At 35.5% G+C, this 8,788-nt stretch overlaps 1 long non-coding RNA gene across 1 annotated transcript; it reads left to right on the forward strand.

The window, feature by feature from the left end:
* The first annotated feature begins 2,259 nt into the window (after positions 1-2,259).
* On the forward strand, positions 2,260-3,442 carry LOC129001959 (uncharacterized). The gene is made up of 3 exons (XR_008491514.1): positions 2,260-2,381; positions 2,760-2,886; positions 3,359-3,442. It is a non-coding gene; the product is annotated as an uncharacterized LOC129001959 (long non-coding RNA).
* The last annotated feature ends 5,346 nt before the right edge of the window (positions 3,443-8,788 follow it).

Genomic DNA, 8,788 nt, shown 5'->3' on the forward strand with positions numbered 1-8,788 from the left:
CCACCAAAAATAGTAGAATCATTTAACACTAGTAATTAGATGTGTGTGCCGGTCAAGTTAGGATACATGTTAATAATTCTTTGATTCTGTTTTAGATCTTTCCGACTTTGCGTGCACGTTAAATTTTTCAAGAGGATCACACATGAACTTCCTTTACGTAGATGTTGACATCAGGTGTCTTCTGTAAGAATTAGAGGTATTTTTTTATATTTCTTGTAACTAAATATGTAAAATGGTTTGATAAAAATCACTTGGATGAAAGATATTTTAAAAAACGCAAGTAATACGAATTCAGGTGTCTTATTGAATTAGCCTGCTTTACTGGGACGTCAGTTCGACCCCTTCCATTACAATGGAGACTTTATCTACGAACAAAGTCATAATCTTTTATTACATTTAAACCAACCTTTTGGTTTCATGGGATCTTTTTTCATGCATTTTGCATTAAAGTGTAAATACATGTTATTTGTAATAATTACAATGTACTTCAATATATTACAATATACAACATTTCAGTTTAGTATATAAATAGATACTAAATAGATATAATTTAAAAGGCAATATTGGAATATCTTTGTAATTATAAACTCACAAAATTTAATTTTTAGATGATGTTTGCTCACTTGGACTTTGCTATTACAGGGTGTGAGTTGCTGTCGTACCAAAGGTAGGAACTTTCCTTTTGTGTGCATTATATGTTCTGCCATCATTCATCAGATTGAGTCTTCGCTTCACTGAAGAAATCCCCGTCGTTTAGTTTCAGGTTATTACAAAGAGGTTAGGGATGGTTAGAGTTATCACAGATAACTAAATTAATTTTATTTATGATTTTTATTAGATCAGGGATTTTTAGGTTTTTTTTAACTAGATAGTGTTAGGTGAAATTTTACTATTTTTTAAATAGGTTAGCCACAAGCTTTTAGAACAGATTAGGGATTTTCAGGTTCTTTTTATTAGATAGTGTTAGGTGAAATTTTACTATTTTTTTAAATAGGTTAGCCACAAGCTTTTAGAACAGATTAGGGATTTTCAGGTTCTTTTTATTAGATAGTGTTAGGTGAAATTTTACTATGTTTTTTCATGAATAGGTTAGCCATAGGCTTTAGTACAGATTGAAAATGCTTAGGTTTTTTTTACCATACAGTGTTAGGTAAAGTTTTCTATATCTTTCCATGAACAGATTAGCCATAGGCTTTACAACAGATCAGGGATTTTCAGGTTCTTTTTATCAGGTATAGAGTTAGAAAGATAATTAAGATATTATTACAGTAGCTCAAAAACACTTCATAGCTATGATAGGTTAGTGCCAGGCCATCCTCTACGAGACATCTTCGAGAGCAGATCTTCAAATTCAAGACGCTTAATTGTTTGTTTGTTTTGTGTGTGTGTGTGTGTGTGTGTGTACTTATATTTGTTTCCATGTCCAGTTTCAAATCATCTGATATTGTTGCACGAACATAGTGATGAAAGTTGATTTGACGCGATTTCAGATATGAGTCATTAAGTTGGATAGTTTGAGTTGTTGTTAATATTAGTTAAATGAACCAGAAAAAGAAGAAGAAGATTAAGGAAATCACAAATAAAAAAATAGTGGTAAGTTGTGTAGTTTTTCGTAAAATCCAATTTTATTGATTCCTCAAATGTTGCATACTGTACATATATTTTTATTATTAGATATTGTTTTCCTTTAACTAGGTGTTATTAATACGCCTTCTTTAAGTTAGGGAATAATTGTAGGATATACATATATTTTGTATTAAGTTATTTATTAAGTCATTTTTCAGTAGCCTGGTAAAAGTTTAAGAAGTTTAACCATGAAAAGCCATTATATAACTCTTATCTACTTAGGCAAAGCCAGTAAATAGGGAATTATTTATGCCTTCAGCAGATGGGGACATCAATTGACCAAAAAATAGATATAAAATAGATTCCTATGTAAGGTTTTGCATGATTAAACTTCTAAGATTCTTACCAGGGGTGGCATGGAGGGATAAATGGGCTTCGGCCCTAAATTATTTCAAAACTCATATCGTAAGATATATTTGATAAAATTCAAATTTCTTTTTGGAGTTTTGAAAACAGTTTTTGATTAGTAATTCACACCTAGGGCTTGTGTTATGGCCCTACCACAGTACGGTAATATTATGTGGTAGAAACAGGAGGCCCTCCCCCTGAACATGGCCGAGGGAGCGCTTGCGGGTAGAGAGAAGAGGTAGATGAAAATAATTGTGTCTGGACCTCCTCTCCCTACCACGGGTGTCCTTTTTCCAAAGTATCCCTTAAACCTTATTCCAACCCACTGACATGATTTCCTTACTTTTCTTCTCTTCATCCTGCTAGCTTCCATAAAGGCATCGCCAGAGCTGTATTCGACTACCTAAGTAAGTATCTTATCTACTCTACCAAATAGAAACAATAATGATACAACCTTAGTATAAGTAGATGGCAGAGATCTCAACTCATAGAATATTTCAAGTATCCAAGCCAGTTTACTACAGGTTTAATGGAAAAAAAATGGATGTCAGCAAATAAGATTTTAGGTAAAGCTATTCCATATTTAAAATTAAGAAAAAGAACTGCCAACTATTAAACTGTGCCTTTAGGATTTGGAATTTTTCCCTTAAGAGCTTGGAATTTTTGAAGTGACAAATGTTGATTTTAACCAATTCCACTAAAGCTGCATCACACAACACAGGTAAATAGAAGTATGTTTTGGTCCAGATAGGATTACTTTTAATAGTTTGTTGATCCTGTTTCAGATCTCTCCGATTGTAGCGGGTGAACTTTCCTGAGAAAATCTCACAGCAAGTAATTCAACTACTTCCAAGTATGAACTTCCCGCTTCAAGAAGATGTTAACATCAGCTGTCTTTTTTATCATTTGCAGGTAATTTTTTACATATCTTATAACTAAATGTTTAAATTGATAAGAATACGATACTCAATGGATTTACGTTACGACGTTAATGCTACGTAACTACACAGCGCTCCCAGTGGCGTGTGCCATAACCTATGGTAACCGCAGCTCGGCTGACAGTTTATATTTAATTATTTTAGTCTATGAAGATACACAATGGATTTTTCAGATCAGCGTTACTAAACAGTAAACATGCAATAGTATGTTAATAAACCGATGTATAATTTGGAAAAATAAACTAACTAATAAAATAGATCTCATGATAGATTTAAATGACCTAACAGAGTACTGGCGTTTGTCCAGAATAATCAGTAAATTCTATATATATCGAAGATAAATTAAATTCTAGACATTGTTGACTTTACAAGAAACGTATATATTTAATCATAATAATTGTGTTAATCCTTTATTCCCTCTAACCCCTTGATGTGCCTTGTTGCAGGAATATCACCATGGTGTGCTGCTGTCTGCCAATCGTACCAAAAGCGTAGCATGGGATTTAACTCAGCTGTAAATTCTGCCCCACGTCAGGCTCCTTTGAACAGTTTCGTACCTTAAGGTAATTATCTTACAAATGATTTACTATTTAAATCAAAGAAATTAATAGTTGTTAAAGACATAGCCACTTTAAAAGGTCTCTAAATTTTTTTAAGGTTCTTGCTATATTGAGCTGATCTGTTTCCCATATGAGGTTCAAGAAGAATCTTGTCAGTGGTAAAGCCAAATTCCAAACTACATATAAATACTCGGGGCAGTATTTCCCTAACAGCGGACACGGGAGTTGCGGGGACCTTGGCCTAGGAGGGGGCCCATCTATTTTTTTTTTACAAATTAATTTCACTGATTTAATCTGTTTTTCTGCGATTGAGAGAGTTCTGTGATAATCGATAATGTCCACATGGTCGCGGGAAAAAGATAAGAATTTCGCCTGATTTGCTGAAGACGATGATGATCTGCATATGACCATGGGAGATGATTACCATTTTGCCGCAATCGTGGGAGGCAATTAATATGTCCACACGTGTCCATACGACCGTAGGCGACGATATAATGATTTCTACACGGCGACGACGGGTGATCAGAACTTGACCTCCCTTGCTATCGTGCAAGACGATAGTAATGTCCACACAACTGCGGGAAAAGATCTGAATTTTGCCTCATACTCGGTAGACAATGATAATCTCCCCAAGACGGCAGGATTTTTTCATATATTGCCATGATAATGGAAGACGATGTCTACACGGCCGTGGAAAATAGTGAGAATTTTGCCTACACGACTGCGAGGATTATCAGAAGATTACCACAATCGCATGCAAATACAATCACTATTTTTTTTATTTACAATTTTTTGCCGCCCCCTAAAAAAGCCAATTGCCTCGCACCTAATATCGGCCCTGCACATTCCAATTACTAAACCAATGGATCTTATGAGCGCTTGCCCACTGTACTACAGTCTAACAACCACATCATTCTGTTGTGGTGCATTTGTCCACTGAAACTGAGATCCGGGACTCTCGCCCGACTGTCGTGCTTACAAGGGCGTACATGATTAAATGGGTGCTCACCCACACCACAATTGTTTGTCGGATGTCGTGCGTTCTCCCCAGTAGTCCTAGTTCTCGTTGCACCTTCTCTCTGTGTACTTTGCATACTGCGTTTGTTTTTTGAAGTGAATAGTGACAGTTGTGAGTGACAATGGCATCAAATGAATTATCGTGTGGATCGAAAATAGCAACTTAAGTGATAATTGACAATGATGTTTTGATTTAATTAGTGGAAGCAAACCCAGTACTGTGGGATAAAACTTTAAACTATTATAAGGACAGAAATTAAACAAAAGAAATGTGGAAACTAGTTTGCTCTGCTCTGAGAGAGGATTTTGAACAATTGGAGGGTAAAGGAAAAAAACATTTATTAGTTATTATTAGGTTTTTTAATCAATTAATAAAATTGATTAATTGGGTGAATCCAGTACTTCCGCTCAATCCTACGCTGCCTAATTCTGCACCACATTGCAACAACACGTAAACAGATTCATTGTTTTACTATTTTTGATACAGAACCACTGTTAATATATTGCACAACACACACTCACTCGTCCACAGTTACCGAGCAACTGATCATTTACCCGATAAAAATATAGTAAAAAACAGTAAAAATGCAATTGTACGTAAATAAACCGATGTATAAATTGGAAAAATAAACTAACAATTCAATAAGATCAAATGATAGATATTCTAGACTTGGTTGATTTCACAAGAAACGTATATAATTAATTGTAATTGTGTTAATCCTTTTAAACCTTTAAACCCCTTGATGTTCCTTGTTGCAGGAATATCACAGTGGTGTGCTGGTGTGTGCCAATCAAAAACGTAGCATGAGATTTAACGCAGCTGGATCCTGCCCCACGTCAGGCTCCTTGAACACTTTTTTCCCTTGAGGTAACTATCATACACTTGATTTACTATCTGAAATAAATAAATAATTAGTTGTTAAATCCATAGACACTTTATAAGGTATCTTAAGCTTTTTAAGGTTCCTGCCATATAATCAGCTGATCTGTTTCCCATATTACGTTCAAGAAGAATCTTGTCAGTGGTGCAGCAAAACGCCAAATTACATAAATACTCGGGGACGTATTTACCTAACGGCAGACACGGCGGTTTCCAGGGCCGAAATAAATAAATTCACAGATTTAATCTGTTTTGCTGTAATTGCAGGAGATGTTGATAAAATCTGCGCGACAGCAACCAATCTTCCCTATTTTGCCAATTATGTAGGAGACGTCACTATTCATCCGCTAGCACAGGAATATGTCCATGATTTTATCGTGACCCCGCAAACTAGGAAGATCATCACGATTTCGTCATGATCAAAGAAGATGCAGATGATGCCTCTGCCCTTGCGCAAGATATTAACCATTTCTCCTCGGTCATAGAAGTGGTTTAGGATTTTGCTGCGATAGGAGGAGTTGAAGATGATGTTTTTTCCCGCTCGCAAAAGATGTTAACATCTCCATAGGAGATATTCATGATTTCGATGTGATCGCAGAAGACGAAGATGATGTCTCCAGGATCGCGCAAGATGTTCACTATTTTTAAGAAGACATTCGACATTGATTATTTTCCTGCGATCGCAGAAGACGAAGATGGTGTATGCACGATTTTGGGAGTATTGCACAAAGTCTAAATATCACAACATTGTGTAAAATATCCGCGATCGCGCATGATGTTCACTATTTTGCCGTGAACGTAGAGATCTTCACGATTCCTCTGTGACCACGGCGGATGTCCAAGATTTTACTGTGACCGCAGAAGACGCTTGCAATTTGGTTGTGATTACAGATTTTGCATAAACTTATTCCAATTTTTTTCAAAACTACCTACGGTACCTAATTAGTATCTGAAGCCTAAAGGTCCAAACATTTTATTCAACCCAAAATAAATTAAAATGTCTGGCCCCGACCTAAGCCCCTAATATTATTATTTACAAATTAATGGACTCTATTAGCTAGATTCCTATGTCTTATTACCGATAGGATTGTTAGAAAAAAAAGAAAATTCATCGAGTTGAATACTTTTACTTTACTTTTTTTTAAAGAGGTTGGCGGCCTCTTTTAACCTTGCATTTGCCCGTCCAAATAGACTACAGATCTGTGCGTGGAACGTATCCAGCAAAGCAAGGGGTGAGCCGGTACAGTACAAAGGTGAACTGTACTGATAAAAGTTTGTGGCAGTGACCAGGATCCGAACCCAAGACGCTACAGCCTTGGGCCCGAAGTCCGCGACGCTACCAACTGAGCCACCGACTCACCAAATAATTACCACGTGTATTTTTAAACTCTTCAGTTCCAATTTTCAAAGAGTCAGAATATAGAGGGGCTTTATAAATTCCAAATACGGCCCTGTAAATACTATATCCTGTTGGAAAATATTGATAGAACATTTAATAAGGACAGTTTTGGAATCAAACCCTCCTCTATGGATTAGCGATAGCTGTTGGCAACTGAGTCCAAACAAATCTAAACACGGAACATGGTGGAAGCGTCAATTATATTTTACTATGTTTTTAATACTATAACAAGGCTAATCAAACCATAACTGTGGGACCACCAAAAAGTTTAGAATCATTAAACACAGGTAATTTAAAATAAGTGGCGGTCTAGTTAGGATTCATTTTAACATTTCTTTGAAACTGTTTTAGATCTTTCCGACTGAAGTGGGTATCAACTTTGGGGAGAAGATCGTCATAGAATGAATTACAACTTTAAGCCGGACTTGAACTCACAAAATTTGCTCACTTGGACTTCGCTATTTGCAGGTTTTGAGTTTCTGTCATACCAAAGGTAGGAACATTCCTTTTGTGTGCATTATGTGTTCTGCCATCATTCATCGTATTGAGTCTTCGCTTCACTGAAGAAATCCCCTTCGTTTAGTTTTAGGTTAATACAAAGAGGTTAGGGATGGTTAGAGTTATCACAGATAACTAAATTAATTTTATTTATAATTTTTATTAGATCAGGTATTTTTAGGTTTTTTTTATCATACAGTGTTAGGTGAAATTTTACTTTATCTTGTCATAAATTGATTAGCCATTGGCTTTTAGAACAGATTAGGGATTTTCAGGTTTATTTATTAGATAGTGTTAGGTGAAATTTTACTATATTTTTTTCATGAATAGATTAGCCATAGGCTTTAGGACAGAATAGGGATTTTCAGGTTCTTTTTATCAGATAGAGAGTTAGGAAGATAATTAAGATATTATTACAGTAGCTCAAAAAGGTTTTATAGCTATGATAGGTGAGTGCTAGGCCATCCTCTACGAGAAATCTTCGAGAGCAGATCTTCATATTCAAGACGCTTAATTATTTGTTTGTTTTGTGTGTGTGTACTTGGATTCATTTCCATGTCCAGTTTCAAATCATCTGATATTGTTGCACAAACATAGTGATGAACCTTGATTTGACGCGATTTCAGATATGAGTCATAAAGTTGGATAGTTATTTGAGTTGATTGTTAATATTAGTTAAAAGAACCAGAAGAAGAAGAAGAGCATGAAAATCACGAATAAAAATACAGTGGTAAGTTGTGTAGTTTTTTGTAAATTCCAATTATATTGATTCCTCAAATGTTGCATACTGTACATATATATTTATTAGGTATTAGATATTGTTTTCCTTTAACTAGGTGTTATTAATATGCCTTCTTTAAGTTAGGGAATAATTGTAGGATATACATATATTTTGTGTATTAAGTTATTTATTAAGTCATTTTTCAGTAGCCTGGTAAAAGTTTAAGAAGTTTAACCATGAAAAGCCGTAATATAACTCTTATCTACTTAGGCAAAGCCAGTAAGTAGGGAATTATTTACACCTTAAGCTGATGGGGACATCAATTGACCAAAAAATAGATTCCTATGGGATGTTTTGCATGATTAAACTTCTAAGATTCTTACCAGGGGTGGCATGGAGGGATAAATGGGCTTCGGCCCTCAAATTATTTCAAAACTCATATCGTGCAATATATTTAATAAAATTCAAAATTTTTTTGGGAGTTTTGAAAACAGTTTTTGATTATTAACTTACACCTTAAGCTTGTGTTACGGCCCTACCACAGTACGGTAATATTATGTGGTAGAAACAGGAGGCCCTCCACCTGAACATGGCCGAGGGAGCGCTTGTGGGTAGAGCGAAGAGGTAGATAAAAATAATTGTGTCTGGACCTCCTCTCCCTACCACGGGTGTCCTTTATCCAAAGTATCCCTTAAACCTCTTTCCAACCCACTGACATGATTTCCTTACTTTTCTTCTCTTCATCCTGCTAGCTTCCATAAAGGCATCGCCAGAGCTGTATTCGACTACCTAAGTAAGTAT

This window comes from Macrosteles quadrilineatus, unplaced genomic scaffold, assembly GCF_028750875.1.
Source record: "Macrosteles quadrilineatus isolate MER2022 unplaced genomic scaffold, UCM_ALF_1.0 Scaffold_9__3_contigs__length_116548681, whole genome shotgun sequence".
Classification (NCBI taxonomy): domain Eukaryota; kingdom Metazoa; phylum Arthropoda; class Insecta; order Hemiptera; family Cicadellidae; genus Macrosteles; species Macrosteles quadrilineatus.